Source organism: Heptranchias perlo, chromosome 2 (assembly GCF_035084215.1).
Source record: "Heptranchias perlo isolate sHepPer1 chromosome 2, sHepPer1.hap1, whole genome shotgun sequence".
NCBI classification, from domain to species: Eukaryota; Metazoa; Chordata; class Chondrichthyes; order Hexanchiformes; family Hexanchidae; genus Heptranchias; species Heptranchias perlo.
The window spans coordinates 106,258,494-106,281,714 of NC_090326.1; the positions used below are offsets into that span (position 1 = coordinate 106,258,494).

Genomic DNA, 23,221 nt, shown 5'->3' on the forward strand with positions numbered 1-23,221 from the left:
CTGTACATACAATTGACCCTGGTGTATGTACATCAGGGCAAGTGGCTCACTTTGCTGCAATTATTGTGAAACTTTATTCTTTCAAAGGCAGCACCTACTGTCACTTGTTTAGGATATCCCAGGACTGCTGCTGACTTGAATGTCAAACTGTGCTACTTCACTCATGCTACTTTTGAAGAGCAACTCCTCAGCATGCCTACTGAGCACTCCATCCCTCTCTCTGGCCACTGTCTGAGGCTGAACCAGACCGTTTGCTATGTTGGCATCCTATTTGATCCTGAGATGAGCTTCCAACCACATATCCGCTCCATCACCAAGACCGTCTAATTCTGCCTCCATAACATTGCCCGTCTCTGCCACTGCCTCAGTTCATCTGCTGCTGAAATCCTCATCCATGCCTTTGTTACCTCTAGACTTGACTATTCCAATGCTCTCCTGGCTGGCCTCCCATCTTCCACACACCACAAACTTGAGCTCATCCAAAACTCTGCTACCCGTATCCTAACTCACACCAAGTCCCGTTCACCCATCACCCCTGTGCTCGCTGACCTACATTGGCTCCCGGTCCAGTAACGCCTCGATTTTAAAATTCTCATCCTTGTTTTCAAATCCCTCCATGCCTCTCCCCTCACTATCTTTGTAACCTCTTCCAGTCCTACAACCCTCTGAGATCTCTGAGCTCCTTCAATTCCTGCCTCTTACATATCCCCGATTTTAATCGCTCCACCATTGGCAGCTATGCCTTCAGCTGGCTTGGTCCTAAGCTCTGGAATTCCCTCCCTAAACCTCTCCACCTCTCTACCTCTCCCTCCTCCTTTAAGATTCTCTTCAAAACCTACCGCTTTCACCAAGCTTTTAGTCACCTATCCTAATATCTCCTTATGTGGCTCGGTATCAAATTTTGTTTGATAACATTCCTGTGAAGCACCTTGGGACATTTTACTATGTTAAAGGCTCTAAATAAATGCAAATTGTTGTTGTTGTTAATAGCTGTGAACAGTGTAGAACAGTGAGCACCTATCTGTCTATAACTGTTCTCCACGTGATTTGAAGCTGGCTTGGATCACATCTTGGAATCTGGATACCAAAGCTTCTGTAACAACACTGGAAGAATTCGTAAGAGATGTTCCTACTGTGCCTATAGCCTATGTAATTGAGGTCTCAACTGCAAAAGTTATTGCTATTTCTATGTGCTCAGTGCTGGACTGTAGTGCAGACAACCATTGTTCCACAAAAGATGGCAGGGCAAGTCTGGACATCGGACTCCTCCATACTAACCAGACCACTCTCAAAGAAGAGCAGGGGAGTTAGCATCTTAGAACCATAGAAAGGTTACAGCACAGAAGGAGGCCATTCGGCCCATCGAGTCCGCGCCGGCTCTATGCAAGAGCAATCAAGCCAGTCCCAGTCCCTCGCCCCAATTTTTTTCCTTTCAAGTACTTATAAGTTCCTTTTTGAAGGCCATTATTGAATTTGCCTCCATCACTCCCTCGGGCAGTGCATTCCAGATCCCAACCACTCGTTGTGTAAAAAAGTTTTTCCTCATGTCACCTTTGGTTCTTTTGCCAATCACCTTAAATCTATGTCCTCTGGTTCTTGAACCTTCCGCCAATGGGAACAGTTTCTCTCTATCTACTCTCTCTAGACCCTGCATGAATTTGAATGCCTCTACCAAATTTCCTTGCAACCGTCTCTGTTCCAAGGAGAACAACCCCAGCTTCTCTAGTCTATCCATGTAATTAAAGTCCCTCATCCCTAGGATCATTCTAGTAAATCTCTTCTGCACCCTTTCTAAGGCCTTCACATCTTTCCTAAAGTGCGGAGCCCAGAACTGGACACAATACTCCAGTTGTGGCCGAACCAGTGTTTTATAAAGATTCATCATGACTTCCATACTTTTGTACTCTATGCCTCTATTTGTAAAGCCCAGGATCCCGTATGCTTTTTTAACCACTTTCTCAACCTGCCCTGCCACATTCAACGATTTGTGCGTATATACCCCCTGATCTCTCTGTTCCTGTACCCCTTTTAAAGTTGTGCCCTCTGGTTCTCCTCTCGAAATGTATCACTTCGCATTTTTCTGCGTTAAATTTCACCTGCCATGTGTCTGCCCATGCCACCAGCCTGTCTATATCCCTTTGAAGTCTATCACTATCCTCCTCACTGTTTACTACCCTTCCAAGTTTTGTGTCATTTGCAAATTTTGAAATTGTGCCCTGAACACCCAAGTTCAATCATTAATATATATCAAGAGAAGCAATTGTACCAGCACTGACCCCTGGGGAACACCACTGTACACCTCCCTCCAGTCCGATAAATAAACGTTCACCTGTTTCCTGTCCCTTAGCCAATTCTGTATCCATGTTGCTACTGCCCCCTTTATTCTGTGGGCCGCAATCTTGATGATAAGCCTACCATTCAACACTTTACCAAATGTCTTTTGAAAGTCCATATATAGCACATCAACTACATTGCCCTCATCTACCCTTTCTGTTACCTCATCAAAAACACAATTTGCCTTTAACAAATCCGTGCTGGCTTTCCCTAATCAATCCATACTTGTCCAAGTGACTGTTAATTCTGTCCCAGATTATTGTTTCCAAAAGTTTCCCCACCACTGAGGTTAAACTGACTAGCCTATTGTTGCTGGGTTTATCCTTACACCCTTTTTTGAACAAGGGTGCAACATTAGCAATTCTTCAGTCCTCTGGCACCACCCCCCGTATCTGTGGATGTTTGGATGATTATGGCCAGCACCTCCGCAATTTCCACCCTTACTTCCCTCAGCAACCTAGGATGCATTCCATCCGGACCGGGTGACTTAACTACTTTAAGTACAGCTAGCCTTTCAAGCACCTCTTCTTTATCAATTTTTAGCCCATCCAGTATCTCAACTGTATCTACCTTTACTAAGAATCTGGCAGCATCTTCTTCCTTGGTAAAGACAGATGCAAAGTACTCATTTAGTACCCCGGCCATCTCCTCTGCCTCCATGAGTAGATCTCCTTTATGGTCCCTAATCGGCCCCACCCCTCCCCATTGTCCTGGCCAATATTTATCCCTCAACCAACATCACAAAACAGATTATCTGATCATCTTCACATTACTGTTTGTGTGCAAATGGGCTGCCGTGTTTCCTACATTTCAAAATGATTACATTTCAAAAATATTTCATTGGCTGTAAAGCGCTTTGGGACATCCTGAGATCGTGAAAGGTGCTGTATAAATGCAAGTCTTTCTTTTTTTCTTTCTTTCACCTTCTACTGTATTATTCAAGGAGGCAAGTGACTCCTCAATATGGCCCATTATCGTGGAAAGCAGTTCCACAAGGTCTTATCTCCGAATAACTTAGGTTGGGCACTCAACAAACTATATTTCTACCCTCTGTATTTCCTCAAGTGCTACCACTGCTCCTTGACTCACACTGTGGTTCCTCGTCAACATCACCATGTAATTCTTCCACAGTTCCTGTGCTGGTGCCTGCTTCAAGTTGGTGCTTTGGCAAACAGGCTCTTCAGGTTAATCTGCAAGGCACCTGGTTTCTCCATGCTCTGTGAACACACTAAATGGTATATTTTGAGTAAACAAACACATTTATCTATTTAGGTACTGCATTATTGATATATTAATTATTTGGCGGTCTATTCATGTGTTGTGCAAATCATAGAATATGTAAATAATTTGATTGGAACATAAAAAGGAACATAGGAATATAAGAACAGGAGTAGGCCATTTAGCCCTTCGAGCATGTTCCACCATTAAATTAGATCATAGCTGATCTGAATCTTAACTCCATTTACCTGCTTTGGTTCCATATCCCTTAATACCCTGACTAAAATCTATCACTCTCAGTTTTGAAATTTTCAATTGACCTAGCCTCAACAGCTTTTTGGTACAAAAATTCTCCTTTGAGCTTTCCTAACCAACCATGTTAATTTACTTTAAACATAGAGGCAATGGGGATTGAGAAAGCAGCTTTAAAATTACTAAATGCTGTATGTTTGGTTGACAAATTTGTGTGAAATTCTTGTGTGCCCTTTTTTCACAAAGTCATTAATCCTTTTATAACATAAAATGTGAGAGACTTGGCTCAGTGTTAACACTCTTGCCTCTGAGTCAGAAGGTCATGTATTCAAGCCCTACTCTAGGATTTGAACACATAATCCAGGCTGACATTTCAGTACAGTACTGAGGGAGCATTGCACTGTTGGAGTTCCCATCTTTCGGAGGAGATGCTAAACCATCTGCCCTCTCAGGTGGATTTAAAAAATGCGATGGCACTTTTCAAAGATGTGCAAAGGAGTTCTCCCATTATCCTGACTAATTGGATCTGGTAATGGGTAACAAAACAGGATTAATTAACGATCTCAAAGTAAAGGATCCCTTGGGAAGCAGTGATCATAACATGATAGAATTTCACATCCAGTTTGAGAGCGAGGATCTTGGGTCTGAAACTATTGTATTAAAATTAAATAAGGTCAATTATAAAGGAATGAGGGTGGAATTGGCTGAAGTGGACTGGGTAAACAGATTAGATGGTATGATGGTGGATAAGCAGTGGCAAACATTTAAAAAGATATTTTATGACTCGCAACAAAAATATATCACTGTGAGGAGGAAAGACTCCACAAAAAGGGTGAAACAACCATGACCAACTAAGGAAGTAAAGGATGGTATCAGGTTAAAAGAAAAAGCATACAACATGGCAAAGATTACTGGTAAGAGCCCGAAGATTGGGAAAACTTTAAAAACCAGCAAAGGGTGACTAAAAGAATAATAAAGAGGGAGAAAATAAATTATGAAAGTAAACTAGCAAGAAATGTAAAAGTTGACAGTAAAAGCTTCTACAAGTATATAAAAAGGAAGAGGGTAGCTAAAGTAAACATTGGTCCCTTAGAGGATGAGACTGGGGAAATAATAATGGAAAACAAGGAAATGGCAGAGGAATTGAACAGACATTTTGTATCAGTCTTCACAGTAGAAGACACTAACAATATACCAATAATAGTAGAAAATCAAGGGGCAAAGAGGAGGGAGGAACTAAAAACAATCACTATCACTAGAGAAAAAGTACTAGGTAAACTAATGGGTCTAAAGGCTGTCAAGTCCCCTGGACCTGATGGCTTCCATCAGAGGGTCTTAAAGGAAGTGGCTACAGAGATAGTGGATGCATTGGTTGTAATCTTCCAGAATTCACTAGATTCTGGAAAGGTTCCAGCGGATTGGAAAACCGCAAACGTAACACCCCTATTCAAGAAGGGAGTGAGACAGAAAATAGGTAACTATAGACCAGTTAGCCTAACATCTCTCATTGGGAAAATGCTAGAATCCATTATTAAGGAAGTAGCAGCAGGACATTTGGAGACTCAGAATACAATCAAGGAGAGTCATCATGGTTTTATGAAGAGGAAATCATGTCTGACAAATTTATTAGAGTTCTTTGAGGAAGTAAAGGGCAGGGTGGATAAAGGGGAACCAATGGATGCAGTATATTTGGATTTCCAAAAGGCATTCGATAAGGTGCCACATAAAAGATTACTGCACAAGATAAGAGCTCATGGTGTTGGGGGTAATATACTGGCATGGATAGAGGATTGGCTAACTAACAGAAAACAAAGAGTCGGGATAAAAGGGTCATTTTAAAAATGGCAATCTGTAACTAGTGGGGTGCCCCAGGGCTCAGTGCTGGGGCCTCAACTATTTACAATATATATCAATGACTTGGATGAAGGAACAGAGTGTCTTGTGGCCAAATTTGCTGATGATACAAAGATAGGTGGAAAAGCAAGTTGCGATGAGGACACAAAGGGTCCGAATTTAGCAGGCCTGCGGGTTCCCAGCGGGTGGTCCTCCGGGAGCGTGGTCAACACGCTCGGCGAAATTAGTGGGTTGCCCACGCGATCGTAGCAGGCAACCCACTAATAGGAATCAATTACCTGCTCCTCCGGGGTCCACGGCACTGGCCTGCGCGTCGGTCGGGCTGCGCATGCGCAGTACGATCTGTCAGCTGGAGGCTCTCTAGTTAAAGGGGCAGTCCTCCACTGACAGATGCTGCAACCAATGGGACAAATTGCAGCATGGAGCAGCCCAGGGGGAAGGCTGCTCCCAGTTTAATGATGCCTCACCCCAGGTATCATTAGATGGGGTGAGGAGGAGGGGGAGGACACAGATCTTCCCCCCGGCGGGCGGGAGGAAGCGGTCTGCCTCTGCCACCAAGAAGGCCTGGCTCGAGGTGGCAGAGGGGGTCACCTGCGCCACCAACATATCGCCCACCTGCATACAGTGCAGGAGGCGCTGCAATGACCTAAGTAGGTCAGCCAAAGTGAGAACACGAAGTCTTTCCCCTACACTCCGTCTGCCACAACACTGCCCCCACCCCACATCTCCTTCGGCACCGCCAACACTATTCTGTCACATCACCCTTCACACCCACTCACACCCCATCCTCATCTTACCTCCACCTACTCACCTCGCCAGTACTCACCCTGCCACTAACACGCAACCCAATCCTCATACAATCTCATTGCTCCATCCCATACTCACCCTCTCGTGCATCTCCCTCACGGCCAGCCTCACTCAACCTGCCACCACCTGTGCTGCAGCCACAGGGCATGCATCACATATGTGCAGTAGGCAGCGTAAGGCAAACGTCTCGTCAGCATGAAGGGGGTGCACAAGGGTGTCTGAGGGTTTGTCATGGGTGTTACCCATATTGAATTTCAGAGCAACAAACAGCACACATTATATTGACACCACCACTGCCATGTCTCCGCGAATCCTGTCCGCTGTGTCCAATAATGCCTGCTCCTGGGTATCACTATGAGGACCCACCACTGATGCCACCCATCGTGTTACTGCAGAGTAGGTGCAGGTGTATTTGCAGGGCTCGTCCGCGCAGACGACTGAGAGACATCGGCGGTGTAGCCGGCTGCACCCTAGAAGGATGCGGAGGAGAAGGTGTGGAGGGCAGTGGTGACTTTGCCAGCGACAGGTAAGCAGTTGGTGCTGGGGCCAGCCAGGAGCAGCTCGGCATGAAAGACGCTGCAGATCTCCACGACTACATGTCGAGCGAATCTGCGCCTCCCTGTGCACTGCTGCTCGGAGAGGTCCGGGGAGCTGCGCCTCAGTCTGTGGACACTGTGGCGAGGGTAGTGCCCTCTGCGACGCGTCTCTCTCTGCAGTAGCCCTCCCTCCTGCTGTGCAGGTGGGCGTGCAACAACACCGTGTTGTGGGGACCCACGTCTCTGCGGCGGACGGCGTGGACTGCGAGGCTGCTGGTGCTGGTCATGCTCTTCGTCCTCCGAGGGTCTCCACACACCACCCAACTGGCAGGTGTTGGTCTGAGGGGTTGTGCAGGGTAGGTGTGTGGTTCCTCGGACTGGGGCTGCGGTTTCGTGTCGGTCTGTCCTCTGGCTTGGCGGGGGGTGGTGGAGGGCAGGGGTTGCCCTATGTGACGCGGTGGCCTCCTGCGTGGGTGAGGGCTCTCCCCCGTGGAGCGCACCTTGGCACCTGCCACAGGCTGCTGGCTGCAACACGCCTGGTTGGAGGGAGACTCTTTCCCCCAGTGTGGGAAACTCACTGCCTTGAACCGAAAATCCCACACTTCCTCTTTTGACAGCTGCTTCAGCTCATTAACTGACCACAACGAGCAAGTTAAGTACTCTCAAGTGGAACCCCGCTGGCTTTAATTGCCTGCGGGATTCCCACCAGCGGGGCTTGCGCGCGCAGCCCCGCACGTCAGCGCGGTACCCGGAAGTGGCCGGGATTTCGTCGCGATCCGGTCACGTGACCGGATATCGGGATTTTCGGGGCCACCCCGCTGGGAACCCGCCGGAAACACGATCCTAAAATCGAGCCCCAAGTGTCTGCAAAGGGATATTGACAGCTTAAGCGAATGGGCAAAAATTTGGCAGATGGAATATAATGTGGGAAAATGTGAAGTCATCCACTTTGGGAGGAAAAATAAAAAAGCAAAATATTATCTGAATGGAGAAATACTACAAAATAGTGCGGTACAGGGGAATCTGGGTGTCCTCGTACATGAAATACAAAAAGTCAACATACAGGTGCAGCAGGTAATCCGGAAGGCAAATGGAATATTGGCCTTTATTTCTAGGGGGATGGAGTATAAAAGCAGGGAAGTCATGCTACAACTGTACAGGGTGCTGGTGAGACCACACCTGGAGTACTGCGTACATTTCTGGTGCCCTTATTTAAGGAATGACATACTTGCATTGGAGGCAGTTCAGAGAAGGTTCACTTGGTTGATTCTGGGTATGGAAGGGTTGTCTTATGAGGAAAGATTGAACAGGTTGGGTCTATACTCATTGGAGTTTAGAAGAATGAGAGGAGATCTTATTGAAACATACAAGATTCTGAGGGGACTCGATAGGGTAGATGCTGAGAGGATGTTACCCCTCATGGGGGAATCTAAAACTAGGGGGCATAGTCTCAGAATAGGGGGTCACCAGTTTAAGACTGAAATGAGGAGGAATTTCTTCTCCCAGAGGGTTGTGAATCTTTGGAATTCTTTACCCCAAAAAGCTGTGGAGGCTGAGTCATTGAACACATTCAAGGCTGAGTTAGACAAATTTTGATCAGCAAGGGAGTCAAAAGATATGGGGAAAAGGCGGGAAAGTGGAGTTGAGGTAAAAATCAGATCCGCCATAATCTCATTGAATGGCGGAGCAGGCTTGAGGGGCCAAATAGCCTACTCCTGCTCCTATCTCTTATGTTCTCATGGTCTGACCAACATATATCCCTCAAACAATACAAACAGCAGCAAAAGCAGATTATCTGGTAATTTCTATTATTGTTTGTGCGACCTTGCCGTGTACAAATTGACTGCAATGTTTGCTTACGTTACAACGGTGATTATACCTCAAAAGTACTTCATTGGCTGTGAAGTGCTTTGGGCTGTTGTGAGTCATGAAAGGGGCTATATAAATTCAAATTCTTTCTTTAATAAGCAGGTTTGTTGAAAAAGTGCAGAGGAATTCCCAGTGTCAGAAGAGCATTTTGTGCATATATTTTAACAACTATCCTTCATGCCCTGTGCTGCTACTTTACAAAATTATCTGTGCCTTACCTTGTAAGAACATAAGAACATAAGAAATTGGAGCAGGAGTAGGCCAATCGGCCCTTCGAGCCTGCTCCGCCATTCAATAAGATCATGGCTGATCTGATCCCAACCACAAATCTAAAGAACACAAGAAGTCGGAGCAGGACCCGGCCACATAGCCCCTGGGCCCTCTCCGCCACCCACAGGGCATTGACCGATCCGAACTCAGCTTCATGTCCAATTTCCTGCCCGCTCCCCATAACCCCTAATTCCCTTTACTTCTAGGAAACTGTCTATTTCTGTTTTAAATTTATCTAATGATGTAGCTTCCACAGCTTCCTGGGGCAGCAAATTCCACAGACCTACCACCCTCTGAGTGAAGAAGTTTCTCCTCATCTCAGTTTTGAAAGAGCAGCCCCTTATTCTAAGATTATGCCCCCGAGTTCTAGTTTCACCCATCTTTGGGAACATCCTTACTGCATCCACCCGATCAAGACCCTTCACAATCTTATATGTTTCAATAAGATCGCCTCTCATTCTTCTGAACTCCAATGAGTAGAGTCCCAATCTACTCAACCTCTCCTCATATGTCCGCCCCCTCATCCCCGGGATTAACCGAGTGAACCTTCTTTGTACTGCCTCGAGAGCAAGTATGTCTTTTCTTAAGTATGGAGACCAAAACTGTATGCAGTATTCCAGGTGCGGTCTCACCAATACCTTATATAACTGCAGCAATACCTCCTTGTTTTTATATTCTATCCCCCTAGCAATAAAAGCCAACATTCCGTTGGCTTTCTTGATCACCTGCTGCACCTGCATACCAACTTTTTGATTTTCTTGCACTAGGACCCCCAGATCCCTTTGTACTGCAGTACTTTCCAGTCTCTCGCCATTAAGATAATAACTTGCTCTCTGATTTTTCCTGCCAAAGTGCATAACCTCACATTTTCCAATATTATATTGCATCTGCCAAATCTCCGCCCACTCACCCAGCCTGTCTATATCCCCTTGCAGGTTTTTTATGTCCTCCTCACTCTCTACTTTCCCTCCCATCTTTGTATCATCTGCAAATTTTGATATGTTGCACTCGGTCCCCTCCTCCAAATCGTTAATATAGATTGTAAAGAGTTGGGGACCCAGCACCGACCCCTGTGGAACACCACTGGTTACTGGTTGCCAGTCCGAAAATGAACCATTTATCCCAACTCTCTGCTTCCTGTTCGATAACCAATCCTCCACCCATGCCAGAATATTACCCCCAATCCCGTGATTTTTTATCTTAAATAATAATCTTTTATGTGGCACCTTGTCGAATGCCTTCTGGAAGTCTAAATACACTATGTCCACTGGTTCCCCTTTATCCACCCTATACGTTATATCCTCGAAGAACTCAAGCAAATTTGTCAGACATGACTTCCCCTTCATAAAGCCATGCTGACTTTGTCCTATTAAATTATGCTTATCTAAATGTTCCGTTACTGTCTCCTTAATAATAGACTCCAAAATTTTACCCACCACAGATGTTAAGCTAACTGGCCTATAATTTCCAGCCTTCTGCCTACTACCCTTTTTAAATAACGGTGTTACATTAGCAGTTTTCCAATCTGCCGGGACCTCTCCTGAGTCCAGGGAATTTTGGAAAACTATCACCAAAGCATCCACAATCCCTACTGCCACTTCCCTCAAGACCCTAGGATGGAAGCCATCAGGTCCAGGGGATTTATCCGCCTTGAGTCCCATTATTTTACTGAGTACCATCTCCTGAGTGATTTTAATCGTATTTAGCTCCTCTCCCCCGATATAAATCATATAACGTCTTTTGGACCTTCCACCAGGCCCTCCAAGTCATTGAAACTACTTTGAGTCTTTCTGGGATAAATTCGCATGCAGATCTATTTGTGGTTGTACAGATGTAACTTTGGGGACACATCCTAAGATTTTACATTTAATTCAGTCCTTCCATTCACCTTCCCCATTAGAGGTGTCGCTCATTGCTACTTACATAATCAGCAAAAAACTAAACCGAAAAATAAATGAATCTTTTGCACATGTCTTTGTGGCGCCAATGCTTAAACATTGATAAATGGTTGACAGATTTATTTTGGCACGGAGACCTTATTCTTAGTTATTTAGTTCTTTCAGCATTTGTTGAGAAATTGTGACAGGGCTTGTACGAGGTTTGGATCAGGGGGGCTGTGCTTTTTCCAGGATGTGCATTACATCTTTTTCAGCATATTACATCATTCAAATCAAATCCATAAAGTGAACATTTATTCTAGCAACTAGTTTAAACCAGTTCTGCTACTGTCTAAATGGGTTCTGCTTTTTTTTGTCAGGAATTACTAAAAGAGCTGACTTATTTATGTCTTTCTAAAACAAATTCACTCTGATAAATACATAACTCAGTGTTCAAGGAAGTCAAAGCAAATGGAAGTATAACAAGCAGTTAGTTGGCTACTAATGAATTTCTGAAAGGTATTAACAATTTTAAAAGAGTTTTATCTCATCATTAATGAGTGACACACCTGCGTATAGCTTTGCTTAAGGCAGAATACATCGTTTATTGATCTTTCTTACGCACTTTAGTCTTTTCATTCACGAGCTGATAGCTGAGAGCACACCAGGTCTACATAAGGAGTAGGGGGTAATGCTAATATTTATTTTAAGTGGGAAGAAATCCACTTGTTTAAGTAACTTTTGCCTTTTAGAATCACAACTCTGTCACATCAAAAAAGGTTAATGATTACTTCTATTTATTTTACAATTTATCTATTTTACTAGTACTTCATATATAAACAATGTTGAATATATGAATTTAGATGTAAAGGCCTTAAATATGAAATATACAAAGAATCCTTGTGAGAAAAGTAAAAACAGCCTGAAAAGGAAGATTTTTTTAAAATTAAAGAGGGTGAAGAACATTTTCAAAACTTAGGAGTGGATGATGACTGTTTACCAGATGCTTTTAGGCCAGTTTGCCAAAGCCTATGCATTAGTTGGACTAAAGTAAATCTACTTTGTCACAAAAGGTTAACTCCCTGTGATAAGTAATCCCCCAGGTGGAGTACACCTCTAGCCTGACATGTAAAACTCTGCTGCTGTTAGCATTAAAAAGTGAATACCCGAGGAATGGAGGGGGACCATAAAAGACCATTGGGCAGGTCCCAATTCATTCTTTATAGATGTTTAGTATTTTTACGACCTCCTCAGAAATGTTTTCTGTTTTATTTGTAAATATAATAAATTACAAGTTAAAGAAACACAAATACATCTTAATTGGCAATGTTTTCAAAAAATTCTTACACTATATTTTTAATTATTTTGTGCAAATCCTGTTGTATATGTAAGTCTCACATGAGTCATTCTTGCCAATTTTTAACAATTTTGGCTACTTGATATCTCGACCTTAATCTCAGCCTTAGACCTTTGATAAATTTCCAACTTGAATTTCCCCGCCCTCCTCCCCCACTATCTGACTATCTCAAACTCCTCTTATTCTTGTCCTCCTGTTCCTTGAAAATATCAAAACCCTTTTTGATGTCAAGTGAAATTATTTCCCAGATGTCCACCCCCAACATTTCCCCCTTTCCTCACTACTAAGTCTCAATTTGGCTCACAGCCTGAAGGTTGTGGGTTCAAGTCCCGCTCCAGGATTTAAACTATTAATCTAGGCCTTCAGTGCAGTACTGAGCAAGTGATGTCTTGTTTTAGGTGCTGAGTCCAAAACCCCAAAGCCCATAAAAAGGCGGGAGTCGGAGCTGAGGCAGCAGAACAGAGGAGAGGGAGCAGCTCATAAAAAGATGGGAGTCAGAGGCCCGAGAGCAGCTGAGGCGGTGGAGTGGAGGAGAGGAAGCAGCTCATAAAAAGGTGGGAGTCAGAGGCCCGAGAGCAGCTGAGGCGGAGGAGTGGAGGAGAGGGAGCGGCCCATAAAAAGGTGGGAGTCAGAGGCCCGAGGGCAGCTGAGACGGAGGAGTGGAGGAGAGAGAGCGGCTCATAAAAAGGTGGGAGTCAGAGGCCCGAGGGCAGCTGAGACGGAGGAGTGGAGGAGAGGGAGCGGCTCATAAAAAGGTGGGAGTCAGAGGCCCGAGGGCAGCTGAGACGGAGGAGTGGAGGAGAGCCGGAGTCGGAGCGCAAGTGGGAGAGAGAAAAAAAACCCAAAGGGAAGTCAGCACAAGGGAAGGAGCTGATTGGTGAGTAGCTGATTGGTGAATAGCTTGGTGAGTGTGTTTTTGAAGTCTTTAGTTTATTTCTCTTAAGTTTAGTTAATAATCTAATAAATCGAGGCATGGCAGGGCACCTCAGTTCCGTCCAATGCACATCTTGTGCCAAGTGGGAACTCCAGGGCGCTTCCTGTGTCCTGAACAACCACATGTGTAGGGAGTGTTGTCAGCTGAAGGAGCTTGAGCTCCAGATTTCGGAGCTTGAGCAGCGGCTGGCGTCACTGCAGTGCATCCACGAGGCTGAGAGTTTCGTGGATAGCACGTTTCTGGAGGTAGTCACCCCACAGCTTAAGAGAGTGCAGGCAGAGAGGAACTGGGTGACCGCCAGACAGACAAGGAGGACTAGGCGCCTGAGCGCATCTCGCTCTCTAACTGGTACTGGTGAAGGAGAGGGTTCCTCTGGGGAGTGCAGCCAGAGCCAAGACCATAGCACTATGGGTGGCTCAGCTGTACAGGGGGGAGGGCAAAGGTCAAGAGAGCAATAGTGATAGGGGGATTCTATGGTTAGGGGAGCCGACAGGCGTTTCTACAGCCGCAGGCGTGATTCCAGGATGGTATGTTGCCTCCCTGGTGCCAGGGTCAAGGGTGTCACTGAGCGGCTGCAGAACATTCTGGAGGGGGAGGGTGAACAGCCAGAGGTCATGGTCCATATTGGGACCAATGACATAGGTAGAAAGAGGGATGAGGTCCTGCAGGCAGATTTTAAGGAGTTAGGAAAGAGATTAAGAAGCCGGGCCTCAAAGGAAGTAATCTCCGGCGCTGGCGAGTATAAAAATAGGTTGATAGAGCAGATGAATGCGTGGCTGGAAAGATGGTGCAGGAGGGAGGGCTTTAGATTCCTGGGGCATTGGGACCAGTTTTGGAGGAGGTTGGACCTGTACAAGCCGAACGGGTTGCACCTCAACAGGGCCGGGACCAATATACTCGCAGGGAGTTTTGCTAGTGCTGTTGGGGAGGGTTTAAACTAGCTTGGCGGGGGGATGGGAACATGAGCGTAGATTCAGAAGGGAGAGAAGCAGAGCTGGAAATGGAAGGTAGAAAATTAATAAGTGAGTTTGGAAGGCAGAGGAAACAAAGGTTAGAAACTAGACATCAAAGGAGTTTGGCAGTGCTTAAAGATATATACTTCAATGCAAGGAGTCTAGTGAATAAGACAGATGAGCTGAGGGCACAGATATACACATGGAAGTATGATATCTTAGATATTACAGAAACATGGCTTAAAGAGGGGCAGGAATGGCAGCTCAACATTCCTGGTTACAGAGTTTTTAGACAAGATAGAGAGGGGGATTAAAAAGGAGGGGGGGGGGGTGGCAATATTGTTAAAGAAACAATTACGGCTGTGAGGAGGGATGATATGTTAGAAGGATCATCAAATGAGGCCATATGGGCTGAACTGAAGAACAAAAAAGGGGCAATCACACTACTGGGAGTGTACTATAGACCCTCAAGCAGTCAGGGGGAGATAGAATCTCAAATAAACAGGCAAATTTCTGAGAAGTGCAAAAACAACCGGGCAGTAATAGTAGGGGATTTCAACTACCCTTATATTAACTGGGATACAATCAGTGCAAAAGGTGTAGAGGGCATAGAATTCTTAGATTGCATTCAGGAGAATTTTTTTAGCCAGTATATAGTAAGCCCAATGAGAGGGGGGGCAGTTCTGGATTTAGTTTTAGGGAATGAAGCTGGGCAGGTGGAAGGAGTATCAGCGGGAGAGCATTTTGGTGGTAGTGATCATAATTCAGTTAGATTTAGCATAGTCATGGAAAAGGACAAAGATAGAACAGGAGTAAAAGTTCTAAATTGGGGAAATGCCAATTTTACTCAGTTGAGAAGTGATTTAGCAAAAGTGGACTGGAAACAATTACTTGAAGGTAAATCAGTGTCAGAGCAGTGAAAGACATTCAAGGGGAGATTCAAGGGGTTCAGAGTAAACATGTTCCTACAAAGAAAAAGGGTGGGACTGCCAAATCTAGAGTTCCCTGGATGACAAGGAGCATACAGGGTAAGATAAGGCAAAAAAGGAAAGCTTATGTCAGATACCGAGAGCTCAATACAGTAGAAAGCCTAGACGAGTATTCAAAGTGCAGGCGTAAAATTAAAAAAAGAAATTAGAAAAGCAAAGAGAGGGCATGAAAAAATATTGGCAAGTAAAATTAAGAAAAACCCAAAGATGTTTTATAAATACATGAAGAGCAAAAGGATAACTAATGAAAGAATAGGGCCTATTAGAGTCTAAAAAGATAACCTATGTGTGGAGGTGGAAGATGTGGGTATGGTTCTTGATGAATACTTTGCATCTGCCTTCACAAAAGGGGGGATGATGCAGACATTGTAGTTAAGGAGGGGGAGTGAAATATTGGATGGGATAAATATAGCGAGATAGGAAGTATTAAAGGGTTTAGCATCTTTGAAAGTAGATAAATCACCAGGCCCGGATGAAATGTATCCCAGGCTGTTAAGAGAAGCAAAGGAGGAAATAGCAGAGGCTCTGACCATCATTTTCTGGAGGACTGCTAATGTTGTACCGTTGTTTAAAAAGGGAGAAAAAGATAGACCGAGTAATTATAGGCCAGTCAGTCTAACCTTGGTGGTGGCAAATTATTGGAATCAATTGTAAGGGACAGCATAAATCGTCATTTAGAAAGGCACTGTTTAATCAAGGACAGTCAGCATGGATTTGTTAAGGGAAGGTCATGTCTGTCTAACTTGATTGAATTTTTTGAGGTGGTAACAAGGTGGGTCGATGAGGGTAACGTATTTGATGTAGTGTACATAGATTTTTAGCAAGGCTTTTGACAAGGTCCCACATGGCAGACTGGTCAAAAAAGTAAAAGCCCATGGAACCCAAGGGAAAGTGACTAGTTGGATCCAAAATTGGCTCAGTGGCAGGAAGCAAAAGGTAATGGTTGACGGGTGTTTTTGTGACTGGAAGGCTGTTTCCAGTGGGGTTCCGCAAGACTCAGTACTAGGTCCCTTGCTTTTTGTGGTATATATTAATGATTTGGACTTGAATGTAGGGGGGCTTGATCGAGGAGTTTGCAGATGATACAAAAATTGGCCGTGTGATTGATCGTGAGTCTTTTTTGGACTCTAACAAAAAGCTGTAGACTACAGGAAGATATCAATGGACTGGTCAGGTGGGCAGAAAAATGGCAAATGGAATTCAATCCAGAGAAGTGTGAGGTAATGCATTTGGGGAGGGCAAATACGGCAAAGGAGTACACAATAAATGGGAGGATACTGAGAGGTGTAGAGGAACAAAGGGACCTTGGAGTGCATGTCCACAGACTCCCAGAGGTAGCAGGACAGGTAGATAAGGTGGTTAAAAAGGCATATGGGATACTTTCCTTTATTAGCTGAGGCATAGAATATAAGAGCAGGGAGGTTATGCTAGAACTGTATAAAACATTGGTTAGGCCATAGCTTGAGTACTGTGTACAGTTCTGTTCACGACATTACAGGAAAGATGTAATTGGACAAGAGCCGGTACAGAGGAGATTTACAAAGATGTTGCCAGGGCTGGAGAATTTTAGCTAAGAGAAAAGATTGGATAGGCTGGGATTGTTTTCTTTGGAACAAAGGAGGCTGAGAGGAGATTTAATTGAAGTATATAAAATTATGACGGGACTAGATAGAGTGGATAGGGAGGACCTATTTCCCTTAGCAGAGGGGTCAGTGACCAGGGGGCATAGATTTAAAGTAATTAGTAGAAGGATTAGAGGGGAGCTGAGGAGAAATTTTTTCACCCAGTGCATGGCGGGAGTCTGGAACTACTGCCTGAAAGGGTGGTAGAGGCAGAAACCCTCAAATCATTTAAAAAGAACTTGGATGTGCAGTTGAAGTGCCTTAACCTACAGGGCTACGGACCAAGTACTGGAAAGTGGGATTAAGCTGGATAGATCTTTCTTGGCCGGAATGGACACGATGAGCCGAATGGCCTCCTTTTGTGCCATAACTTTCTATGATTCTATGATTCTACTTTGATCCTGGTGTAAATGCCGGGGTCTGTCCACCGGTGGCCTCCAGTGCGGACTTCACCGAAATTGGTGGGGTGAAGGGTAGGTCGCCTGATTTACATAATCCAGGTAGATGTCCATGCCACTAGGGATGCATCTCATGTACCCGCCACGATAAGAGGCCGGGAATCCTGGCAGAGGATGCAGGGTCAAGGGAAAGTGCCAGAGCCTCCCCCAAAAAGTAGACTGAAATGCCCCTTGTCCCCCTTTGTAAGGGTGTTTGGTATTGTAGTGGTTATATTATTGGACTTGTAATCCAAAGGCCTTGACTAATAATCTAGAGACTGTGAGTTCAAATCCCACCATGGCAGTTTGGCAATTTTACATCTCTTCTGATGGAAATAAAAATCAGGAGAGATGTAAAATGGGTTGCCGACTCGCTATCTCCATTTAACATTATCGCACAATGTTAGGATCTACTCCAATGTGTTTTTCTCTTCTCCCAGTTGAATGATTCACTTCTATTTACACAGGTGTTTGATTTCATTTTAGTATCGAAGATTAGAAAGTCATTGTGAAACATACTGCAGACAGGTCATGCCCATGCATGTATTAGAACACATGTGAAAATATCATACACAGAGGGGCCTAAATTAGAAACTGGCTGAAGAACAAAATGAAAGCAACAACAGGAAGGGTAAGGTTTTTTTTAGTTTATTGGATCTGCTCAAAACCCTGGAATACAAATAAATATAAATACGGGGAAAGGGCGGGGGAGATTTGACTAGCTGGATTGCTTTTGCATAGAGCCGGCGTGGACTCGAAGGGCCGAATGGCCTCCTTCCGTGCTGAAACCGTGCTGAAACCTGGTTCTATGATGATAACTGTCTATTATTTAGGTTTACTCAAAATTAGAGGAGCAAGAAGTGTTTATGATTTAAAAAGTATGCACTCATCAATAATCAAGTTTAATATGTTTTCTGGTTGAATTAAAGAGCTAGTTATCATTGTTATTCTTGAACCTTCACCTGCAGTTTTTATATTTGTTTTGAAAACTGTCAAGTTTGAAGTAATATAACCATAAAGGAAAGCCTAAAGCAACCTTTCTCTATATTACTACTCAAGGCAACATAAAGTCCAAGCAGGTAGGTGGCTGAGGTAAAGGAAAATAAAGTGAAATGGAATGCAAACTCTAGATCATAAGGTAGAATCATAGCATTTCACAGCACAAAGGGAGGCCATTCAGCCCATTGCACCTGGTCAGCTCTCTGAAAGAGCTAACAACTTTGTTCCATCCCCTTGCACTTTTTTTCTTTTTTAAATACATATGCACTTCCCTCTTCTAAAAGCTCTTATAGAGTCTGCTTCCACTATTGGGTCTACAGGGCATTCCATGCCATAACAACCCTCTGCATATAAATATTTTCCTAACCTCTCCATTCATTATTTTGGTAATAATTATTTTATTCCCTCTACTTACTGACTCACAAAACCCATCAAAATGTTGAATATCTCTATCAGATCTCCTCTTCACTTTCTCTGTTACAGTTAAAAGAGCCTCAGTTTGTTAGTCTTACCTCATAATTAAAGCCTTTCATCCTGATAGTATATATTTTCTGCATCCTCTCCATGACCTTGACATCCTTCTTAAATGAGGGTACCCAAAACTAGACACAAAGGGGTGACATTTTGTCTTTATCACCTAAGCGTTAAGCAACACCTGAATGGAATGCAGGAATGAAAATCCGACAGGTTCTCAGACTTTTGTATGATCGTCCCCCTGACTGATTTTCCTTTCTGTGCTCCACCTAGGTAATGTTTAACATCCAAGTGATAAAGGTGAAAATCTACCCCAAATACTCTAACTGTGATCTACTAATGATTTGTATTGGTTTAGCATTACCTCTTCACTTTTGTGCTCTGTGCCTCTATTTATAAAACGTAGGATCCATATATTTTTCTTTACAGCTTTATCAACTTGGCCTTCCATTTTTGAAGATTTGTGAATCTGAACACGTAAGTCACTCGGCTCTTTGACTCCTTTTAAAGTTTCACCATGTACTCCATATACCTTCACCTTATTTCCCTCCCATTTCATATTTCTTTGCATTGTTTCTTCTGACATCTAACTGCCCAATCTACTAACTTATCTCTAATATTATTCAGAAGTAATTTATAGGCCTTTCCAGAGTTAACCACCCTTCCTATTTCTGTGCTGTCTTTAAATTTTGATTTTGTGTCTCATATGCCCAAATCCAGATTATTCATATATACTGAGAAGAGCAACAGTCCCAACACTGACCCTTGAAGAACATCAGTCTGAAAAACAACCATTAACTAATGCTCTCTCTTTTCTGTCCTTTAGCCAATTTCCTATCCATGCTGCCACATTCCCTTTAACACTGTGCACCTTCATCTTTTCAACAAACCTTATCAAATACCACCTATGTCTTCTTTTACTGTAAAACTTGTATTTATATGGTGCCTTACCATGTCCTGAGGATATCCCAAAGTTTTTCACAGCCAATGAATTACTTTTGAAGCGTGGTCAAATGCAGATACAGTATAACATGAATAAATGTGAGGTTATCCACTTTGGTTGTAAAAACAGAAAGGCAGATTATTATCTGAATGGTGATAGATTGGGAAAAGGGGAAGTGCAACGAGACCTGGGTGTCCTTGTACACCAGTCGTTGAAAGCGAGCATTCAGGTGCAGCAAAGAGTTAGGAAGGCGAATGGTATGTTGGCCTTCATTGCAAGAGGATTTGAGTACAGGAGCAGAGATGTCTTACTGCAGTTATACAGGGCCTTGGTGAGACCACATCTGGAGCATTGTGTGCAGTTTTGGTCTCCTTATCTGAGGAAGGATGTCCTTGCCATGGAGGGAGTGCAATGAAGGTTTACCAGACTGATTCCTGGGATGGCAGTACTGATGTATAAGAGATTGGGTCGACTTGGCCTATATTCACTAGAGTTTAGAAGAATGAGAGGTGATCTCATTGAAACATATAAAATTCTAACAGGACTAGACAGACTAGATGCAGGGAGGATGTTCCCGATGGCTGGGGAGTCCAGAACCAGGGGTCACAGTCTCAGGATACGGGGTATGCCATTTAGAACCGAGATGAGAAATTTCTTCACTCAGAGGGTAGTGAACCTGTGGAATTCTCTACCACAGAAGGCAGTGGAGGCCAAGTCATTAGATGTATTTAAGAAGGAGATAGATATATTTCTTAATGCTAAAGGGATCAAACGATATGGGTAAAAAGCAGGAACAGGGTACTGAGTTAGACGATCAGCCATGATCATTTTGAATGCCGGAGCAGGCCCGAAGGGCCAAATGGCCTTCTCTTGCTCCTATTTTCTATGTTTCTATGTTTCTAGTCCCTATTGTTATTGTAGGCAAATGCAGTAGGCAAATTGCACACAGCAAGATCCCACAATAGCACATGAATTAATGGCCAGATAATCTATTTTCATTGTGTTGGTTGAGGGAACACCATTGGTCAGGACACTAGGAAAGCTCCTGCAAATAGTACCATGGGATCTTTTACATCCACCTTAAGAGGCAGAAGGGGGCCATGGTTTAATCTGTCATCCTAAAGACAACACTCCCTCAGTACTGGCAAAGGAACAGAGTTTGTGACAGTGGGGGGAATTTTAACACCCCCATGACAGGCGGGAGAGGGTTGGATGTCCGAGTAACCCACTCTGGAGAGGCGGGTCAGTGGTTTTAATATTTAAATGAGGCTATGTTCCTCAGGTTTTGGGAGCCATTTGAATTTAACGGCTGTTGGCGGGTTTCCCAGGGTTTGAGAAACCCAGCAGTTTAAGGGAAGCGGGAGCTGCCAGATCCAGCAGGTGAGTGCTTTTCCAGCACTGCTTGTGGGCCAGGAGGAGCAGGAGTGCTTCCCCCAGCCCCTCAAGCAAACTTTCTGCCGCGATCTCTCGCCCCCGCGATCTCTCACCCCACCCCCCCCCCAGTCCTCTCCCTGTGTCCCTCCATTCCTCCTTGCTGCCACGCTCCGAGCCCCGTCCCCCACCATGATCTCCGATCTTCTCGATTGCCGGGGACCATCCCCAGCGGTCCCCAGCTGCTGCCTTGCACCGCGAGCTTTCCCATCCATCTGCTGGCCAGCCTCTAAATCTGGCCGGCTGCTGGGTGGTAAACGGAATACAAAAATTCTAATAAGGTCATGGTGTTAAATTCCCAGTATTTCTGGCTGCTAGTATGTGCCCCTGTTCCCTCATAAATATCAGGGCTAATAACTTTCATCTTAATGATGCTAAGCTAAAGGAAGTTGTGTCTTGTCAAAGAGTTGATGTCAGACAAACAGTATAAAGGCAGCACATAGATGTGGTGCGGAGATAGAGCTAGGTGTCATCAGTATACATATGGAAACTGACCCTGTATCTGCAGAAAATGCTGCCAGGGGACAGCATAGATGAAGAAGAGGAATGGGCCGAGGATAGATCTTTGAGGGACTCTGGAAGTGATGGGGAAGGAAAGACTTACATTTATATAAAATCTTGCATGACCTCAGGATATCCCAAAGCACTTTACAGCCAATTATGCACTTTTGAAGAGTAGTCACTATTGTAATATTGTATTGCAGGATATGTACTGCTTGATTTCAGGAGGTAGGAGTAAAACCATACAAGACCAATGCAATGGCACTGGATGACAGAGGAGAGACATTGGAGCTCGATGGCATGATCAACTTTATCCATTGCTGCAGATAGATCAAAGAGAACAAGGAGGGGTAATGCATGATGATCACAGTCACAGAGCATGATTGTCATGACCTTGGCAAAGAATCTGTACCTGGTGGAAGAAATCTGAAAAGGAATTAATAACTATAGTGCCATGTTAACCTGTAATAAACAGACAGGCAACTATTACTATATTCACCAAAAAGATTTCTCCTGGTAGGGTATGGAAGATAGGTCAAGACTACCATGAGATTGCTCCTAACTCCACATTAAAACTGAAGGCCATTGCAAGCGGCGCTCGTCCACCCTCCTGGACGTACCTGCTGCCTTCGGCCGACGTCCCAGCTGGTCAATCGCGTTCCCCGCACTGGCACCCGCAGTTTGCCTGTAATATACAAATGAGGCCTGCAGGCGAAATTCAATGGCCTCTGGTGACAGCTCTGACTGCTTCGATCAAAGCTGCAACTGCTGCCATCTTGGCTCTGAGGTGAAGCATCTCATCTGGCTTACAAAGTCTGAAGGAGAGTATCGATAGGGGCTTTGAGTGTCTCCCAGCATGCCTGCACTCTGTTCTTGCACATAGCAGTGTAAGCGCTGAAGCTCAGACTTCTGAGAGTGGCGTGGGTTCCATGGGGAAAGCACCAACTGTCCTCTCTCAGGATAACACTACCTCATTTTCTTTGCCAGCCTTTCAACTAGTGCTCCTGTTGGTGCCAGAAAGCCAGTTTGGCCAGACCATCCCGGCCGAAGCCGAGTTCCAGCAGTCTGCAGCCAAACTCAACTCCAAAGCTCCCCAAGGCCGCCCACCCCAGTCATCTCAAGTGTCCTCAGTGGAATTTAGTCACCATTTAGCCACCAGTAATTTCCATGGGACTTTTTCATGGATCGCCCATCATAACTTCGGCAGAAATCCCGGATTGCCTGCACAAATGTCCACTTATGCCATTTCTCCGGGGCTTTCGTCAATCTTCCATCGATGTTAGAATGGGAGATCAGGAAGCTCTTGAATAAATTCTACCTCAATATCTTATATATCCTTCTCATTTTCCTCCTTCCGAGACTTAGGAGTCTAAGTTTTTCCAACTTATCTGCATCATTCAGTCCTCCGACACTAGGGATCAGCCTTGTTGCCCTACTCCGCACTGTCTCCAGATGGATGTTTCCCCTGTTCAACAACCACAACTAAACTCAGTAGTCGAGTTTTCTGTCCCTGTTTGGAAGAATATGCTGTAAATTTTTAAGAAAAAGCACACATGATTTTTTT

At 44.4% G+C, this 23,221-nt stretch overlaps 1 long non-coding RNA gene across 1 annotated transcript in view; it reads right to left on the reverse strand.

Moving 5' to 3' along the window:
• The window catches only part of LOC137334152 (uncharacterized), a 59,097-nt gene extending 40,162 nt beyond the window's left edge, over positions 1–18,935 (reverse strand). Inside the window, exons 1-2 of the long non-coding RNA XR_010966084.1 lie at positions 18,821–18,935; positions 3,424–3,562 (exon numbers count right to left, since the gene is read on the reverse strand). This is a non-coding gene — a long non-coding RNA (uncharacterized lncRNA). The remainder of the gene's footprint in view (positions 1–3,423; positions 3,563–18,820) is intronic.
• Between the last annotated feature and the right edge of the window lie 4,286 nt (positions 18,936–23,221).